This window comes from Bidens hawaiensis, unplaced genomic scaffold, assembly GCF_021521415.1.
Source record: "Bidens hawaiensis isolate Kalapana, Puna unplaced genomic scaffold, B.hawaiensis_p1.1 tig00010099_1, whole genome shotgun sequence".
Taxonomy (NCBI): domain Eukaryota; kingdom Viridiplantae; phylum Streptophyta; class Magnoliopsida; order Asterales; family Asteraceae; genus Bidens; species Bidens hawaiensis.
The window spans coordinates 735,573-757,076 of NW_027491761.1; the positions used below are offsets into that span (position 1 = coordinate 735,573).

The window sequence follows — 21,504 nt, forward strand, 5'->3', positions numbered from 1 at the left end:
ATTGTAAGAGTACTAATGGTAATCCGACTACTAATTAAAAAGCACACAAACAATATTCCTCAAGGTTTTTATGAACTTAAATAAACAATAAATAGTTTAGAACACACTTGATCAGTTAAAGTTAACAGTTGTTGCAGAGAACACCACATGCACATTCAATAACATTTGCTTTAGGATTGGGAATATCACATTCAAAACACCATATATGCTTTATAACATTTGCGTTAATGATGTGAAAATTTGGTCCCAAATTAGGTAATTAACAAAACCATTAAAATATCATAAGAATCCAACATCAGACATCCCATGAAACACATTTGTTAACTATTACATACAAAAGTTTTGGGTTTTCAAAAGCCATGATGTTGTTAAGTTCCTCTCTTTACAAAAAGACTTAACTACTAAATCATTCCTTCGGTATTCGAACATCAAAAGATAAGACTTGAACTTGAGCTGTTCATCTTCAAAAGTTATGTACCTTTGTTGGTTGATCCTTCAGTAGCTAGCATCTTTCCACTACATTGTTGACTTTGACTTTCTGAAGACAACACCCGTGTTCTACATTAGATCATAATTCATCTTTGTAACACCACATCATGAAGACTTTTCAGGGCATGCTCAAGCTTTTGAAGGCCTAATGTAACGATTCCGGCAAATTCAGGTATACCCTAGCCGGTATATACTATTTACATGTTATTTAATACTGAATATATGAATTATAATGTGTTTATACGAGTATATAAGATTCACAGTACGAATTATACTCGAATGTACAGCTAGTCGTATTGGAATTACGATTAACCGATGAACGGATATTGAAACCCGAACGAATCGGGGATTACATTATAGACGAAATATATGATGTTTATTAAAGTTTACGAAGTATTAAAGCTTCGGGATAAGTGAATTATAGCACAGAAAAAGGATTTCGATATAATGGTACGTCGGTGCGTTAAACGAAACCTTTAATATCAAACCAAGCAAGAGACGATCGATCAAGCCGAAAAAGATGCACAATTACCGACAATATGATGTGTTAAGTCAATAAATCTCATGGTTTAAGTTTTTAAAGTTTTTAAATCGGTTTTATATAAATTTCATTTTTAAGCCGAAAAACGACCGTTTTAGCCTCGTTTTAAGCCAAATTAAACGTTTAACCGAAAAACGAACTGAACCAGATTATCCACAACATTATCCGGATTACACAATCCGAATGTGTGGCCAAGATTTGAGGTGTGGGCCCCACCCCACACCAATACTAGGACCGATCGGTCCCCTTCACACACATTAACATTCCATTTTTCTTTTTTTCTATCACCACACTCCCAAAATCCTCTCAACCCTTTACACATTCAACCAAAAACCTTCGATTTTTAAGAAGATCCACAAGGTATAAACATGTTGTTATGGTTTAATCTTGGTTTTTAATTCCAAAATCCTGAGAAAATGAGGTTTCTAGTGAAAAATGGGTGAAAACCCGAGATGAAACCGATTCTTGCATGATCAAGTGATGTATACAAGTTATACAAGGGATCTTGGTCCAAGAAAGGAGTTAAAAGAGTCAAAAACGAATTTTTACGGTTAAAATCTTTGTTTTGATGTCTTAACCGAAACCATGAAAGAAATGGCTTGATTGTGGGTGTAACTTGCTTGGTGTGGTGTTGTTGTGCTTGTAGGTGTTGTATCTAGTTGCTAGCAAAGGCTAGAAAGCAAGATCTTTGCGATCTAAAGCTAGAAACACAAGGTAGTTCGGTTTTTCGTATGATTTGTATGATTTGGACAGATTGTGGTAGACTTAGAGTTGGGTCATGAAATTTCACAGAGATGATCTACACATGAAAATACGAGATCTGTGAAAATTTGGTAATTTTTGGATAAAGGATGAATATTTGGTGAATTTAATGCTCGGTTTTGGCTAAAAATGGTGAAAAATAGCTAAACATCATGAAAAATTCTGGAAAATTTCAGATAAGCTTTTTATAACATATAAAAGTCACACACAAAATTTCAGGTCCATTGGAGAAGTCTAAGGAGGCTTTTTGGTAAAAACAAGTTCTAGGGTTTTCTAGCTCGGTTTTGGTGAAAATGGCATGAAAAATGAGTTTTTGGTTCTGGAAAAATTACTGGGAACTATGTGGATGGCAGGGGTCATCCCAGAATAATTTAGGATTTTTCTAAGGTCTTTTGGTATTTTCGACATATTTGGTGTTTAAATGACGTTTAAAAATAGATAAATAAATGTTAAATATAAAAATTAATTCTGGAAATATTTTTATAAAATTCCTTACTGTCAAAAACTGATTTGTGCAAAATTTCAAGATCCGAGACTAAACGGATAATTATTTGTGCTAAACAGAACATAAAAACAAACTTTTAAAGCTTAAAACGCGTAAACCGGCAAATTCGCCTAAGCGAGCTGACTGGTGTATAAAAACCCTAAAAATGGACTATTTTCATGAAACTAAGTTAATCAAGTAAAAAATAAATCATCCGAAAGTAATTCGGATGATTTGGGTAATTTTACCCGATTTAGCAGTTTCCGGTATATTAAAGACGGAAACGGGCCCCGCGGCCAAACGGGGTGTCTAAACCGAGCTCTAATTTCACCACTTTAATTAAAATATCAGTAACAACTATTTTCGGGTCGTATGTGACCAAACTCATTTTTGAAAACATAAAGACGGATAACCGTGCTAGGCACGCAAAACGAGAAAACAAACTAATGGTAGTTTTGACTAAAGACCTCTAAGTGATATCACAATCTAAGTCCTGAGAAGTGTTTCGGGGTTAACATTGTCCCCGGATCGTGTACGGTACTGGGTTAACAGTGTCCCCAGACGTACCGGTTAACACGAATTTAAGTTATATTAATAGAAATTGTGTAGTAACGACTTAGGGATCGTATTACAGATCCGGACCGGTAGCCGCGCACAGTATTACATCTTTACTCACGAAAAGGTGAGTTTCACGAGCCCCTTTTTACTGAACTGTTTTAAATATTTTCCCGGGGCGGAAAGCATGTTTTTTATCAAAGTGTTTAAGTACATGCCGATCGCATGGAAATGAATGTATTTATATAATGTTTATTGTACGGGAATCGTACGGTAATGTATTAAGATGGTAATTGTCTGAGTTGCTAATATTGTAAGGCCCGAAACAGTGTTCTGGGTTAACAGTGTCCCCAGAGGTTATTAAATGTATTTCTGGGTTAACAGTGTCCCCAGAGGTTATTAAATGTGTTTCTGGGTTAACAGTGTCCCCAGAGGTTATTAAAAGTGTTTCTGGGTTAACAGTGTCCCCAGAGGTTACTAGATGTGTTTCTGGGTTAACAGAGGTTTCACTTGTAGGCTCAGCATAATTACATCGCTAATTTATGATTATTATAATGATTTGTCATGGTTTATTTAAATTAGTGAAACTCACCAACTATTCGTAGTTGACCCGTTTTCTTTACATGCTTTCTAGGTACACCCAAATTGGAATGAGTGATACGTGCTTGATGATGTGTGCTATTTTGTGGAAGCTTAAGGGTCTATATTTTGTATTAAACATGTTAACGTACTATCGGTAAAACTTATGTGATAACGCCTAGACGGTAATGAAACTCGGAACAATGTAATACGTTTAAATTAATGTAGTGGTGTTCTTCTTTATAAGCAATGCTGTTGATATCAGATGTGTCTGTTGCATCCCGTTTACGTTTCCGCTGCGGTTACGGGGTGTTACAGATTTTGGTATCAGAGCCATTGGTTATAAAGAATTAGGACATCTTTAAAAGATACCTAAAATATAACCAGTAGCTCAAGTGTTATAGGATCTGAATATCAACTAATAATTTATTGTGACAAGGTCTGGATGAACTTGGATGGACAAGTGAGTTATTATGGTCCGGAACATAATAACAGACTTGTCCGCACGAGGGAATTCAGGGGAAGTCACGGGGGACTTTAATAGGTAAAATTGGCAACATATGTGCAAATATATGATAATATTGTTATGTGGTCAAGTTGTATAAGTAACTGCATATTAATTTGATTATGATTTACACTATGGAAAGAACTATATGTTTGTTAACTTGTGTGCAGGTAAGAATGTCGAGAACTCCTAGTTTGTCGGTGGAGGAGGACCCGGAGGAATTCAGCTCCGGGAACTCTGGGAGCCTACGCGTATCATCCAGCTCTGAGCCTAGCGAGGCTAGTCGTAGGAGCTCTGGCCAGTCCTCCCCAGTCAGGATTGTCAGATCCCCTACCCCACCCGCACCACAGGCCATCCCTGTCCCTCCCGGATTCGGACCCCGCCTCACGGCGCGGATCAGTGTCCCTCATGTCCCACCTACCTCGCCTCCACCCAGACCTGCTACCCGCAGGGGCGAGTCCTCCCGCTCCCAGCCCGAGCCTGTGACTCCACCTGTGTGGGGTCTCCCTAGGCAGGAAAGGGACGCGGCGGCATGGCTTGGAGTGCTCACCGAGCAGGTGAATGAGCACTCCGCCGCCTTGACAGTGGGAGTGCAGAGGCGGATGTATCTGGGGGACTGCATACTGGACCACCAGTATGCGATTGCGCAGCTAAAGAGGGAGTGCTCATACTCCCAGTGGATGATCGGCCGGATGGAGACGCGGATCCGGGTTATGCTGGCTGTGATGGTGGTGTTGGTGGCTGTGTTGGTGGGGTTGGTATACCACCGTGTTTAGTGATGTTAGGATGGTAGAAGTCATGGACCGCTTTTTGATACTCTGTGTAAGCAGTTAAGTGGTGATGCTAACATAGAGTGAATCTTGTGTAGTTATAATACAACCACTGGCCCTTAGGGGGTCTCTTTTGGGGTATATCATTATAGATACTTTTGGGTATCATTCAAGCACTGACCCATTGCGGGTTATGTCGAGATGATGCCGACATAGGCCCTATGTATGAAAACTTAACTTATGTAATGATGACAGGAAAGTATGTGAACTGACATGGATGTAATATGTACTAATGTTTGTTAATGAATGGAATGTTTGTTGTGTTTTATGATTGGAACTTGTATTAATTATATGTATTTTCTTGATGATGTGTAGAATGGCACCAAAACGATCAGCTCAAATGTCGGAAGTAGATGTGAGCCGTTTGATTGCTCAACAGTTAGAGGCGGCGATACCGGATATAGTATCGCGCATCGCCGCCAGTATTAACAATTCGACCAATCCAACCCCTCCGAGTAATCAAACGACCACCAATAATGACGGGGAACAAAATGCTAATCCTACACTGAATGATAACACGATTCCGAGTAATGACGCACCGCCTAGGGTGGTCGTTACGGACAGTAATGGCCCTATACCAACTGTAGAGACGAACCGTACTGAACCGATTCCTGCATCCAGGGGATGTTCGATCAAAGACTTTATGTTGTGCAAACCTCTAGAGTTTAGCGGGTCTGAAGGACCAAATGGGTTGGTTAAGTGGATCGAGAAAATAGAATCAGTTGTGAACATCAGCAACTGCCCCGAGGACTGTGTTGTAAAGTACGCCACCTGCACATTCACGGACCATGCCTTGACATGGTGGAACACGATAGTGCAGACCCGGGGTCAGGCGGCGACAAACCGCATGACCTGGATAGAGCTTAAGGCTCTTGTACTGGAACATTTCTGCCCGAAAAACGAATTGCAGAAATTAGAAAATGAATTGTGGAACCTGGAGATGCAGGAGGCAGACCATTTGGGTTATACGAACCGGTTTAATGAGTTGTCGCGATTGGTACCATGGTTGGTCACCCCAGAGTCGAAGAGGGTTGAGCGTTATATTTGGGGGCTAACTCCAGTTGTAAGGAGTATAGTCAATTCTGGGGGACACCAGACGTATGAGGGTGCGGTGACGCAAGCTGGTATCGTTACGTATGATTTCGTAAGGAGCGGGTCACTGAAGGTGGCGGGAGAATCCGCTGGGGGAAAGCGGGGTACACATGACCATAGGATCCAGGAAAAGCAGCAAGGTAAACGTGCTAGGCCCGCTGCCCAGAACTACGCCATGACTAGTTCGGGCGGAAGGCAGGAACCGCAGACAAGGACGTTTCCTAGGTGTGGGAAATGCGGTAACCAACATGGAGGCGAGTGCAGGGTGGTAGTGTGCCATCGGTGTGGCAGGGAAGGGCACTCCGTACCGAGATGTAGGACAAACCTGAACAACCTGAACCGACAACCGCAACCTATCTGTGCGCAGCCATTTAGGACCCAACCAGCCCGACAACAAAACCCACAAGGAAATCAAGTGATGACCACCAGCCGTGCTTGCTTTGAATGCGGCAGCATAGAGCACTTCAAGAGAAACTGTCCGAAACTGAACCAGGGAGGAAATGGGCGGCAAACCGCGGGTCCGGCATCGTCGTCCAACCCGGCGCGAGGCCGAGCATTCGTGATGGGGGCGAACGAAGCACGCCAGGACCCCAGCGTTGTGACAGGTACATTCCTCATCTCTGATCATTACGCTTCTGTATTATTTGATACAGGCGCCGATAGAAGTTTTGTTTCTGTTAAATTCCTATCGATTGCAAACCTTCCAATTAGTGAAACCATAGAACCTTACACCGTAGAAGTCGCTAACGGTAAAACCATGATAGTTAATCAGATAGTTCGGAATTGCCCTTTTATTCTGAACGAACAATCCTTTCTGATTGACTTGTTACCGGTAGAATTGGGTAGTTTTGACGTGATAGTGGGAATGGATTGGTTAGCACGTAACAAGGTAGAAATAAACTGTGAAAAGAAAATCGTCAAGATCCAGGTGTCGGATGACGAAGAGGTATTAGTGCAGGGTGAGAAGTCGGGCAATATGATACCGTTTATATCCCACCTCAAGGTGTTAAAATATATACGCCAGGGATGCGTGGCGTATCTAGCGAGCTTGACGGCCACGAATCCTGAGGAAAAACGGGTGGACGATATCCCAGTGGTACGCGAATTTCCACAAGTTTTCCCAGAGGAACTTCCTGGATTACCGCCAACCCGACAGGTCGAATTCAGACTCGATCTATTACCTCAAGCTGGCCCTGTTGCTAAGGCACCCTACCGACTTGCACCATCAGAGATGCAAGAATTATCCAACCAGTTGCAAGAATTGTTGGATAAAGGATTTATACGTCCTAGTTATTCCCCGTGGGGTGCACCTGTACTATTCGTGAAAAAGAAGGACGGGAGCCTTAGAATGTGCATTGATTACAGGGAGTTGAACAAGTTAACAATCAAAAATAGGTATCCTCTTCCCCGAATTGATGACCTGTTCGACCAACTGCAAGGTGCGAGCTACTTCTCAAAAATTGATCTTAGATCGGGATACCATCAGGTTAGAATTCAGGAGGAGGATATCCCAAAAACCGCATTCCGGACTCGCTACGGCCATTACGAGTTCTTAGTTATGCCTTTTGGGCTAACAAATGCGCCAGCAGTGTTCATGGATCTCATGAATCGAGTCTGTAAACCCTACCTCGACAAATTCGTCATCGTGTTTATTGACGATATTTTGATATACTCGAAGAGTAAAGAAGAGCACGAGCAACACTTAAGATTAATTTTAGAGCTTCTTAATCAGGAGAAGTTGTGTGCAAAATTCTCCAAGTGTAACTTCTGGTTACAAGAAGTGCAATTCCTTGGTCACGTTATAAACCATCAAGGAATACACGTTGATCCAAGTAAGGTTGAAGCAGTTAAGAATTGGCAAGCGCCTAAATCGCCAAAGGAAATCCGCCAATTCTTAGGCTTAGCTGGATACTATCGTCGATTTATAGAGAACTTTTCCAGCATCGCCCAACCTTTAACCCTTCTGACCCAAAAGGATCGAAAGTATGAATGGGGTGAAGAGCAGGAAACGGCGTTTCAAACGCTAAAACAAAGATTGTGCCAAGCGCCGATCTTAAGTCTCCCCGACGGAGACGATGGTTTTGTCGTGTATTGTGACGCGTCCCGTAGAGGGTTAGGATGCGTGTTGATGCAGAATAATAAGGTCATAGCCTATGCTTCCCGACAGTTAAAAGTACACGAGAAAAATTACACTACTCATGACTTAGAACTGGGAGCGGTTATCTTCGCACTTAAAATCTGGAGACATTATCTCTACGGTACAAAGTGCACCATCTTCACCGATCATAAAAGTTTGCAACACATATTCGATCAGAAAGAACTGAATATGAGGCAAAGAAGATGGGTCGAGTTGTTAAGCGACTATGACTGTGACATCCGTTATCACCCCGGCAAGGCTAACGTCGTAGCCGATGCCTTGAGTAGGAAAGATCGAGTTAAACCATTGCGTGTGCGAGCGCTGGGGATGATAGTCCAGTCGAACCTTTCGGATTTGATTCGAGTCGCTCAACGCGAGGCGTTGAAAGAGGAACAAATGGAAAACGAGGGACTTTACGGCAATGAGAAGAATTTCGAACAGCGCGAGGACGAAATTCACTATTTCAAAAATCGGATTTGGATCCCGACCCCCCATGACCTTCGTGAATTAATCATGGACGAAGCGCATAAATCGAAATATTCCATACATCCGGGATCGGATAAGATGTACAAGGATGTGAAGGAGTTCTACTGGTGGCCGGGTATGAAAAAGGATATAGCCACATACGTCGGCAAGTGTACGACGTGTGCGAGGATTAAGGCGGAGCACCAGAAACCCTCGGGGATGTTACAACAACCGGAAATTCCCGAATGGAAATGGGAGCAAATCACGATGGATTTTGTGACACATCTCCCTAAGACGTCCCGTGGACACGATGCAATTTGGGTAATCGTGGATCGATTAACCAAGTCGGCACATTTTATTCCAATTAGAAATAATTATAACACCGAGAGACTTGCGCAGATTTATATAAATGAAATTGTGTCTCGTCATGGGATACCCATCTCCATCATCTCCGATCGAGATAGCCATTTCACCTCCAATCTTTGGCGAGCTGTACAAGAAGCGTTGGGAACGCGTATTGATCTAAGCACAGCTTACCACCCTCAGACCGACGGTCAGTCTGAGAGGACCATCCAAACACTGGAGGATTTGCTTCGTGCATGCGTACTAGATTTTAAGGGAAATTGGGATCAACATCTCCCACTCGTGGAATTTTCCTATAATAACAGTTACCATAGCAGTATAAAGGCAGCACCTTATGAAGCATTGTATGGACGGAAGTGCCGATCACCACTCTGTTGGACTGAAGTGGGCGACACACAGGTTATTAGATCAGATCTGGTCCAGGAAACGACCAGCAAAATCCTTGAAATTAAGAACAATCTGAAGGCCGCACGGGATCGGCAGAAGAGTTATGCCGATGCCCGTAGAAAACCGTTATCATTTGAGAAAGGTGATAAAGTGTATTTGAAAGTATCACCTTGGAAAGGAGTAGTCAGATTTGGAAAGGCGGGGAAGTTAGCCCCTAGATACATTGGACCATTCGACATTACTGCAAAAATCGGTCCTGTAGCATACCGATTAGAACTGCCTGATGAATTAAGTGCAGTTCACAACGTGTTTCATGTGTTGAACTTGAAAAGGTGTCTGTCGGATGAGACATCGGTGTTACCACTAGAGGGTGTCCAATTAAACGATAAGCTTAATTTCGTAGAGGAACCCATAGAAATAGTGGACGGGAAAATCAAGCAACTTAGACACAATAAGATCTCGTTGGTCAACGTTAGATGGAACTCGCAACGAGGCCCAGAATATACATGGGAACGAAAGGACGAATTTCGGAAGAAATACCCCCACCTATTTCCTCAAAAGGAAGTAGTTGACGCGTAAAATTTCGAGGACGAAATTTTTGTAACGGGGGGAGAATGTAACGATTCCGGCGAATTCAGGTATACCCTAGCCGGTATATACTATTTACATGTTATTTAATACTGAATATATGAATTATAATGTGTTTATACGAGTATATAAGATTCACAGTACGAATTATACTCGAATGTACAGCTAGTCGTATTGGAATTACGATTAACCGATGAACGGATATTGAAACCGAACGAATCGGGGATTACATTATAGACGAAATATATGATGTTTAGTAAAGTTTACGAAGTATTAAAGCTTCGGGATAAGTGAATTATAGCACAGAAAAAGGATTTCGATATAATGGTACGTCGGTGCGTTAAACGAAACCTTTAATATCAAACCAAGCAAGATACGATCGATCAAGCCGAAAAAGATGCACAATTACCGACAATATGATGTGTTAAGTCAATAAATGTCATGGTTTAAGTTTTTAAAGTTTTTAAATCGGTTTTATATAAATTTCATTTTTAAGCCGAAAAAACGACCGTTTTAGCCTCGTTTTAAGCCAAATTAAACGTTTAACCGAAAAACGAACTGAACCAGATTATCCACAACATTATCCGGATTACACAATCCGAATGTGTGGCCAAGATTTGAGGTGTGGGCCCCACCCCACACCAATACTAGGACCGATCGGTCCCCTTCACACACATTAACATTCCATTTTTCTTTTTTTCTATCACCACACTCCCAAAATCCTCTCAACCCTTTACACATTCAACCAAAAACCTTTGATTTTTAAGAAGATCCACAAGGTATAAACATGTTGTTATGGTTTAATCTTGGTTTTTAATTCCAAAATCCTGAGAAAATGAGGTTTCTAGTGAAAAATGGGTGAAAACCCGAGATGAAACCGATTCTTGCATGATCAAGTGATGTATACAAGTTATACAAGGGATCTTGGTCCAAGAAAGGAGTTAAAAGAGTCAAAAACGAATTTTTACGGTTAAAATCTTTGTTTTGATGTCTTAACCGAAACCATGAAAGAAATGGCTTGATTGTGGGTGTAACTTGCTTGGTGTGGTGTTGTTGTGCTTGTAGGTGTTGTATCTAGTTGCTAGCAAAGGCTAGAAAGCAAGATCTTTGCGATCTAAAGCTAGAAACACAAGGTAGTTCGGTTTTTCGTATGATTTGTATGATTTGGACAGATTGTGGTAGACTTAGAGTTGGGTCATGAAATTTCACAGAGATGATCTACACATGAAAATATGAGATCTGTGAAAATTTGGTAATTTTTGGATAAAGGATGAATATTTGGTGAATTTAATGCTCGGTTTTGGCTAAAAATGGTGAAAAATAGCTAAACATCATGAAAAATTCTGTAAAATTTTAGATAAGCTTTTTATAACATATAAAAGTCACACACAAAATTTCAGGTCCATTGGAGAAGTCTAAGGAGGCTTTTCGGTAAAACGAGTTCTAGGGTTTTCTAGCTCGGTTTTGGTGAAAATGGCATGAAAAATGAGTTTTTGGTTCTGAAAATATTACTGGGAACTATGTGGATGGCAGGGGTCATCCCAGAAAAATTTGGGATTTTTCTAAGGTCTTTTGGTATTTTCGACATATTTGGTGTTTAAATGACGTTTAAAAATAGATAAATAAATGTTAAATATAAAAATTAATTCTGAAAATATTTTTAAAAAATTCCTTACTGTCAAAAACTGATTTGTGCAAAATTTCAAGATCCGAGACTAAACGGATAATTATTTGTGCTAAACAGAACATAAAAACAAACTTTTAAAGCTTAAAACGCGTAAACCGGCAAATTCGCCTAAGCGAGCTGACTGGTGTATAAAAACCCTAAAAATGGACTATTTTCATGAAACTAAGTTAATCAAGTAAAAAATAAATCATCCGAAAGTAATTCGGATGATTTGGGTAATTTTACCCGATTTAGCAGTTTCCGGTATATTAAAGACGGAAACGGGCCCCGCGGCCAAACGGGGTGTCTAAACCGAGCTCTAATTTCACCACTTTAATTAAAATATCAGTAACAACTATTTTCGGGTCGTATGTGACCAAACTCATTTTTGAAAACATAAAGACGGATAACCGTGCTAGGCACGCAAAACGAGAAAACAAACTAATGGTAGTTTTGACTAAAGAACTCTAAGTGATATTACAATCTAAGTCCTGAGAAGTGTTTCGGGGTTAACATTGTCCCCGGATCGTGTACGGTACTGGGTTAACAGTGTCCCCAGACGTTCCGGTTAACACGAATTTAAGTTATATTAATAGAAATTGTGTAGTAACGACTTAGGGATCGTATTACAGATCCGGACCGGTAGCCGCGCACAGTATTACATCTTTACTCACGAAAAGGTGAGTTTCACGAGCCCCTTTTTACTGAACTGTTTTAAATATTTTCCTGGGGCGGAAAGCATGTTTTTTATCAAAGTGTTTAAGTACATGCCGATCGCATGGAAATGAATGTATTTATATAATGTTTATTGTACGGGAATCGTACGGTAATGTATTAAGATGGTAATTGTCTGAGTTGCTAATATTGTAAGGCCCGAAACAGTGTTCTGGGTTAACAGTGTCCATAGAGGTTATTAAATGTATTTCTGGGTTAACAGTGTCCCCAGAGGTTATTAAATGTGTTTCTGGGTTAACAGTGTCCCCAGAGGTTACTAAATGTGTTTCTGGGTTAACAGTGTCCCCAGAGGTTACTAAATGTGTTTCTGGGTTAACAGTGTCCCCAGAGGTTACTAAATGTGTTTCTGGGTTAACAGTGTCCCCAAAGGTTATTAGATGTGTTTCTGGGTTAACAGAGGTTTCACTTGTAGGCTCAGCATAATTACATCGCTAATTTATGATTATTATAATGATTTGTCATGGTTTATTTAAATTAGTGAAACTCACCAACTATTCGTAGTTGACCCGTTTTCTTTACATGCTTTCTAGGTACACCCAAATTGGAATGAGTGATACGTGCTTGATGATGTGTGCTATTTTGTGGAAGCTTAAGGGTCTATATTTTGTATTAAACATGTTAACGTACTATCGGTAAAACTTATGTGATAACGCCTAGACGGTAACGAAACTCGGAACAATGTAATACGTTTAAATTAATGTAGTGGTGTTCTTCTTTATAAGCAATGCTGTTGATATCAGATGTGTCTGTTGCATCCCGTTTACGTTTCCGCTGCGGTTACGGGGTGTTACACCTAAAGCGGATAGAAAAACGGGGGCCCTTCTAACAAATTATTGCAAATTTAGTCAGCAAACACAACAATAAGTTACATACATGCGTTCATGATATTTTTAGTTGCAAACAACATAATAAACTTATATTTTTAGACAACAAACTACAACCACAAATTTAACATACTAAATCACCATTGATGGCTAATATGAAATCATCATCACATTAGCAACTTATGCATGTTCAGTTATTCACACCACAACTAATTTTATCAATCTTCATACTAGTAGAATTCGTATATGACAAACCCATCCAAATAAACCGAACCTACCCTGCCCATTTTTGCAGAAGATTGCAGCCTAACTAAGGCTATCGTAGTCCCAACCCAATCCGTTGATTCCCAGGCCCATCCGCTGTACCCAATTCCAAAAAGATATAGGTTGACGATATGATTATTGCATCAATCTGTCATTACTTAAGCAGATGCAGATCACATAACAAGAGATAAAGGTATTGTTTGGTCTCGTAATATCGTTATAAAAAGAAAAAACTTTATGAATTAGATCAATCAAATAAATTGGATTATATATATATTTGTGCATATCGATGTACAACAATATATACAATCAAAAATCAACAACTTGAAAGAAAAGGAGCTGAAGCAATTCTACAAAGTGTTGTAATCCAAAAGGAAGAATCCACACACACACACATATATATATATATATTCCACTACCAAACACAATGAAGAAAGAATACTATTTGAAGACTTGCATACACCTCAAAGCAAACACTCGACCAAACATATGTAGCAGATCTTGATTTAACCAATTTAAAACAATTAGAACCCTAGCAAAACGAAGCATATCTTTTTTGATCGATTAAATTCAAAGCAATTTGAAACAATAAACCGATTAAATAACGAACAATAAACATAAGATGAGATGAGAACCTGAAGACACAGGCAGCGGATCCGAAACTGAGAGGCTGCGGCGTCCGACGGTGAGAGGTGGCAATGTCCGAAAACAGTGAGAAGTAGTGAATCGGTGGTGTAGAGAAGGAGGGCACTGCTGATGAAGGAGGGGTATATTTGGACTGATTTTCATTCAGCGATGGTTTTTAGCTGAATGGGTAAGAGCCCCATTCAGTCATTAAAATGTTATATTTTGATGAAACAAACGCTCTTAACTCTGACCGAATCAGAGCTTATTCATTAAGAGGTACGTTAAGACCCAAACAAACAGGCCCTTAGGTTATAGATGAATAGCCTCCTTCTTATTGATTTTAGCTTTTATTGGCTTTGATTTGATCTTGTAATTTTGAGTTCTGCTGAGATTTTTGGGGTGATTAATCCAGGTATGAGGATATGTCTATGTAGTCAAGTAAGATATTATTTTTTAAGAGTTTAGATTGCAGATATGAATGTGTATAGATTTAGTAAATTATTGTTTGGCGAAGATACATCTAGAAGTGGCAAAGGTGTTTGCACAACTTTAGCCATCTCAAATGCTATCACAAATCTTTTTGGTAGTTACTTAATTACACCTTTTGGTAATCCTATGTTTTGGTGATTTGACTTTACTTATTTTTTTCCCAAAATTAATATTATTGACATGGGTTCTCATTTTTATATATTGAGTTTTCCTTTTATTAGAATTATGTTAATCACCATTAGGAGTCATGCATTTGTTAAGTTTATAAACTCTATGATTGTTGTTTGACGGGTTGCTGTATATGGATTCTATTTTGTATGGTTTTGAATTTAATGCTTAGTTAATCTATTACTCTGTTTTTTTTATACACTTGATTATTTTTTTCCTCATTATGTAGATAGTTGCTTTGGTTTTCTAACTAATTACTAAAGTTTGGGTTCCGCAGGTTTTGTTTAACACTAGGTTTTATAAAGAAAGGGATCGATGTTGTTGCAGCCACATGTCATGCGACAACTGATGCTGGTATATGTTCGGTTTGTATAGCGAACCGCAATTTCGAGCCTCTTCATTGTTGTAGGCATATACTCACCCTTAGTCGCCCCCTTTAATCTAACCCTGGAATCTCATGTGGTTTCTTATCAACCTAATTAAATTGATGGTGCAGCCATTGATAAAACATTCAACATAATTCATTAATTCTACGGTATGTCATCTCCTTTATCTTTATATTGTAATTTTATTTCATGTTATACAAAAGGGAATATGGTGGTAGCAACTCAGGGGAATCATAGTTTTTCTTAGTTCATTAAGGTTGTGTATTTCCGACCAGAAAACAAATGTATATAGTCCAATTCATAGCACAATCTCTGAAAGTGAGCATCATGCATCGCATGAAACATCCTTTCGCAACCGATAAACATGTAAAGTTCTGGATAGGTTCCATGCTATGCTCATATAACTTTCTATTCCCAGTTTGTGAAACTAAAAAATGATTACAAGAAACTGGCGCAAAAGGAAGTTTTTGAGGGTGATTGCTTATGTGGTATGGGGCAATTTAAATCAAAGATACTGTCTGATGTGGTTTTGTTGTTTGAAGTTGTAATAGTAATAAAATAATCAGTTTTATTGAGCATTTGAAAAATTCGGCTATTTAAGGAATAAGTGCAAATACGAAATTTGCATGACTAATATAACTAGAAGCTGATTATTTGCAGTGATTATTGTTTCTTTTTTAGGGATTCATATAAGTGAGCATGTCCATACAAGAAAAGTTTCTATTTGAGATGCACTCATTAATATATGGCGAGAAGGACATTGATATTGTTAGAAGGAATGCCGATGTGGATGAAATATATAAAAGAGTGTGTTTTATAAGTAAACGTGTAGAAGTTGTGACCGGTAGAAAATGAGCTCATGTTGGCCCGTGTCATTTTTAGCCAAAATTTTTAGATTTTGACCATTTGATGCATTAGCTATTTTGTTATAACCTGAACCAGCTCTTTCATAAGTACACGTGTAGAAGTTGTAACCGGTAGCAAACAAGCTCATGTTGGTTTGATACAGCTCATGTTAGTTTGACCACAACGGCTAGAAATTATGACTTGTGAAAGTTGTAATTATAAAACTCATGTTTGTTTGACCAAAATACTTTTTTTTTATCAAACGTTATTTACATTTAGTAAAAGTTAACATTTTGAGTAAAATGGTTTTAGATCCATTCACTTAAAAAGGAAACAAGTGAAGCTAAGCTGGTTGGATACGTTTGTAATAAGTTTTCATATTCTTTGTTATGTTCAATGGAACTTGTGTTTCTATAACCCATGTAATATTATCGGTTGTCTGACATGGGCAAGAAATATCTGGTTGTGTTTTTGTTCATTCAAGTGGTTTTATTGGTGCAAACAAGACTTACGAGGGGTGCACTCGCCATAGCAAGAGCTTCTTTATCTACTTAAAGCTATAAGGTCCAATAATCCAACCATTTTGTTTAAATTGTATAACCATAGATAGTTATAACAGAGAAAACTAGGTGTGAACTTTGAACTTTGACAGGGTATTGATTTAAAGTTTCTTTTTTCATGGGCTTGGCGGGTATTGATACAAAGTTGTATGCATTATTTGCATTGTTCTCAATCAAGTTTCATATACTTGGCATATAAATTCTTTGTTGAAGGTTACAAAATATATACATGCTAATATAATGACTCATTTGTTTTTGTAGGTTGGATTTTTATACTTAAGATATGCTGCAGAACCCAAATGTGGGGCTGGTTTGAACCACATATTAATGATTGTGAGGTACTTTTTTTGTGTTTTTTATTTTGACACATTTGAGTTTGGTCTATAATGTTACTTATGTTGACACAAAGTGGTTGGTTATATGTTCTGACTTTATTGATGTCTTGGGGCTTGCCTGAATGATAGAGATCTTTGTGTCCGAGTTTGTAACATACATGATGTACATTCACTTGTAATAGTTGCAACTTATTCTTTTTAGATATAAGTCACTTTGCCTTCTGTAGGAGCTGTTAAAACAATTAAGAGACTAAGCGAGTATTGGGGAGACACATTGTTACCCAGTTGTATTAATAATAGCAACTTTAAAATTTTAGTTGGTTTAATTTCTGAAACATGTTTTAAGTTTTATATATTCAGGAATCTAAGTAGCTAACACAAACAAACAAAAAACCGATTAGAAGTCTTATTGTTTAAGGCTAGAAACTCATGAAACTATCATGATCTGACTACTAAATTGAAGATGGGGTTGGAGCTTGTACTACATGTTCAGTTAGTTAATCCAAATGAAGAATTATCTATTTTGAGTATATGTCAGATAATTTTGGTTTTATTTTATGATATTAAATGATAAGTTTGGATATTTAATAATTTTTTCTTTCTTTTGTACTCATTCAAGAGTTCTGGCAATAACGCATTGCTCACAAGTCAAACTTGCAATTCTTGTGCCCGCCTTATTTAGAGGTGGTTATATGTTAGTTGGTGTATTTAGACATATTCTTTATTAAAGTGCACGAGTCATCTGTTATTTTTTTATTGTTACTTCACATGAATATCAAGTGCATTTGTTTTAATACATTATTTATGTTTTTTTCTTCTTTTCGTTGGAGTTCTCACCTGGATCTATTGTTAGGTTGACAACAATGGATGAGTATGTGTGGTACCTACTTGGACAATCTAGCTTTTTTGAGTTTTTCTACAATTTTAGATTTAAAATATATTTCTTTAACTGTTTTTTTTAATATAAACTGTGTATAAAATGCTTATTAAATTGGTTTTCTTCGGCTGTAATATTACTTTGACACACTATTCCATCGCATTATTGTCCCCGTATTGTGGTCGATTGCACTGAACAATGAAAAACTGAAACTCTCCACTGAGCATTTAGTGGAAACATAGGAATCCACTCGTGGATCTGAACACATGGCACGTCGACTACCGTCTGTCAAAGTAGCACTCTCAGTTTTCTTTTGGTCAATGGGCCTCTCATATTGCATCCACACGGCCACACGGGATTCCTCACTCGTGTTCGTTCAGTTCAATTTGAATCGGGTGGTGATTTTGTATCCAATTCGATTGTTGCTATCCGTTTTTCAATTTAACACAAGTCCAACCCAACTATAATTCTAGCCCATCTACACCTAAAAGTTTATGTTTAAATTGAAACATAAACACATCATAACCAAAAACACTACATATACGTTATTAATAATAATAATAATAACAAAAAAAATATTTACATAAAACTCATTCAAAAAACTTCAGTGATGTATTATAGTCTCAAAAATTCTTTCAAAAAATTAAAAAAACATGGTACAACCAACAAAACATAATTTATTTGTTAAGTTCATGTAACATTTAATTTAATACAAAAATCTTTAAACGCTATTCACAACATCAGTTCATTTGCACATCAAAGTTTGCGTTTAATTTGAAATCTAAACAAAGCATAACATATTTAAACAAAAAACTAAAACTTAATGAGTATTAAAAATTACCAATACCTAAAAAATCATTAAAAAAAATGTATAACATCGGCTATAGATAAAATGGAAAACTGACATAAAAACATCAAACATTAAACCACCTAGACTGGACTATAGAGAACAATACAGTAAACATGATACAAATAACAAAAAACATAAGCTCATTAAGTATACTTGAATTTAAATTCCATCCAACAATACATATAATCTGTGACATTCGTCAATTTCGGGTCTTGTTTGTATTCGTATTTGTATTGTTTTATGTTGTAAACCGATGAGTTTTGTAAACCGAAACTCATGATATATAAAATATTGGATTTTTATGTTACCAAAAAATTGTCATTTGTTCAATTTGAAAACCTCTTTTACGAATTCGAAAACGGCCTTAAAACGAACAAATTACATCAAAAACGAACTTCTGTACGCAAAACGAACCACAAAAGACGAACTGAGCCACCCCCCCCCCCCCCGGGCACGCCGCACCGCGCGACCAAGGGCAAGGGTGAGGCCGCGCGGCGTCTCCTGGCATCTGCAGCATTATTTCGTTTTTGTTTGTTGTTTTGTGCTTTGCTTGTTTGTTTAACCAATCTATTTTCATGCAAAACATAAAAGAGAACCTTGTAAATAAGCCTTGACCCTTACCCTATATATATACACCCATCTTCTTCATTTTTACACTTGCTCTTACTCCAAACTCTCTCTCAAAACTCCATAGATTCAAGGTTGTTATTTTAGTGTTCTTGAAGGTTTGACTTCCAAGAGTCGAACCAAGTTTAATCTTTCATTCTATTTAGCTTATGTAGTATATTTGTTTATGGTGGTACAACATATATATAATACACACCCTTTGTTACCTTTGGTAGTTACTTCTCCGACTCCGGTTGGTTAAGTTTCGGACCTCGTAAGGCAAGACTTCATGGAGGACTTCGTGTTCTTGATATATATACACACACATAACTTGTTTGCACATATTAATCTTGTTTAACTTATGCTCTTTTTAGTTTGTTAGTCATATATATGAAGTTCCATGGTGGGGGTATGTAGAGACTAGCCTCGGTTTAACCGTAAATAGTCCAAACCGTGAACCGAACGTGTTACTAGTTTTGTTAAATAATTGTTTTAAACATGCTTTATATTAGATTTAAGTTTTTAAAATTTATTTATACAAGTTCTTGGTTATTTGGGCTTGTGGAGACCATCAAGGAACGTATTGTGAGATCGAAACCGAACCGATCCGATTTTTACTCGCTTAAAACACACAAGTGTGTTTTTATCTATCAAGACTTGTATATTTCTTTAAAAATAGTTTACAAACTGATTTTAATTATTTTCTTAAGTACTTGGAAATGTTGGATCCAACTTGATCTCATAACAAGGTTTGGACCGACAAAACCGTGCACTCGCTTAACGTAAGTTGTTAGTTCTAAAACAATAGATCGACATACTTGGTTAAGTCTTATAAAGTTTTATTGAGTTATCTCATAACATTCATTATTTTGGAAAGTTGACTTTCGGTTTGACCAATTATCAAGACCCGAACCAACAACCCGAACACTCGTTAAAGACCCATTTTAGTATCTTTGTCCCAAAGGAACTTGCATTTAGCATTTCTCACCTTATTACTTAACCTAGGTTAAGTAAATATTAAGGTTAGATACTTTAACCCGGTTTCGAGCAAACTTACATTTTTAAAGGGTTATTATTATAAATTCTTAAATAGTTACATTATAAACCTTGAACTTTAATTGTTTACTTTTTGCAATAATTATTTTATTTAAAGATCTTCAAGACAACCTTTCTAAATTCAAGACTTTCTTTTATTTAGGCTTTATACGTTAATTCGTTGTTCAGGCAAATCTTCAATTACCAACTTTTCAAGTTTATTACTTGAACGTGAGTACATTCATTTCTTGTTTTCCATCTTTTATTGGGGGGGGGGGGGGGTGGTGACATTTCATACTTATTAAAATTAAATGCTTTATATTTGAGTCTTAAACCACAAACATTATTGATGCTCGATTTGGTGTTTTATGCTTACATGATTATATGTTTATGTGTTTACCGCTTTTGAAGGGTTGAATCATAAATCCGTGAACTATATGGTATTCTCTTATAGCACGGTGCCGTTAATGCATTCTTATTAACGACCTCACGAAATCAGAATCTATTTGGTATTCTCTGATAGACAGTGCCTATAATGTATTCTTATTAGCGACCTCATATTATTCAAATTATTGCTATTTATTTGTTGTTTTGTATACAAGATTGTGGCTTTTCTTATTATATACATATTTTTCAAAACCTATGAATTGCTCACCAACTTTTGTGTTGACAAACTATAATTTATGAAATGTTACAGGTTTGCATCTAGGTTGATTTGGAGTATGGAGGAGAAAACGTCTCAAATACCGTTAGGATATTAGCAAAAATGAACAATATTTGATTTGCTATGTTTTGTTGTATTTTGTTATATTTGACTTATGAATATTTGGTTATGTGACATTTTCGATGTTGTGAAATGAAATGAGTTTGTTAAATATTGTCGTTTTAAATAGTGTCATGCGCTTATAGACAATCCGTCGCATCCGGCATGTTCCGCCGCCTTTGGTCGGGGTGTGACATAATCCATCTCGGCCGAAAATGACATTAAAAGTGACACCTATATTCCATTTAGGTTGATTAAAATGATATAAAACATTATATATTCAACTCAACACATAAATCATAAAATTAAAATAAAAAATTAAATATTCAAAATAATGTTAAAAATAAAAACCTAAATAAACCCGCGTAACATGCGGGCTAAAAGATAATACACACACACACACATACACCAGCTTTCATCCCCCGTATTACGGGGTTTGTTTTACATTATTCGTTTCTAATATTTATATATTTATTTGATTTTAATTTTATTTATTGATAATAAGTTAATAATATACATAGAGTTTGATGATGAAATGGTTTAACAAATAAATAAGATCTTATAAACTGGTTTAAAAACTATCTAGGTTTGATGATACCCATGAACCACTTATTTTTTTTACTATAATATTGTTTCTTTACTATAAATAATATATTTTTTTAAAATAGATATTAATTTTTAGTTTATCCATATTTT

The 21,504-nt window shown here is 37.4% G+C and overlaps 1 long non-coding RNA gene across 1 annotated transcript; it reads right to left on the minus strand.

Moving 5' to 3' along the window:
- Window positions 1-307: 307 nt before the first annotated feature.
- LOC143534174 (uncharacterized) lies at window positions 308-13,011 on the minus strand. The gene is made up of 2 exons (XR_013135487.1): window positions 12,972-13,011; window positions 308-634 (listed from the first exon to the last, which is right to left on the minus strand). It is a non-coding gene; the product is annotated as an uncharacterized LOC143534174 (long non-coding RNA).
- Between the last annotated feature and the right edge of the window lie 8,493 nt (window positions 13,012-21,504).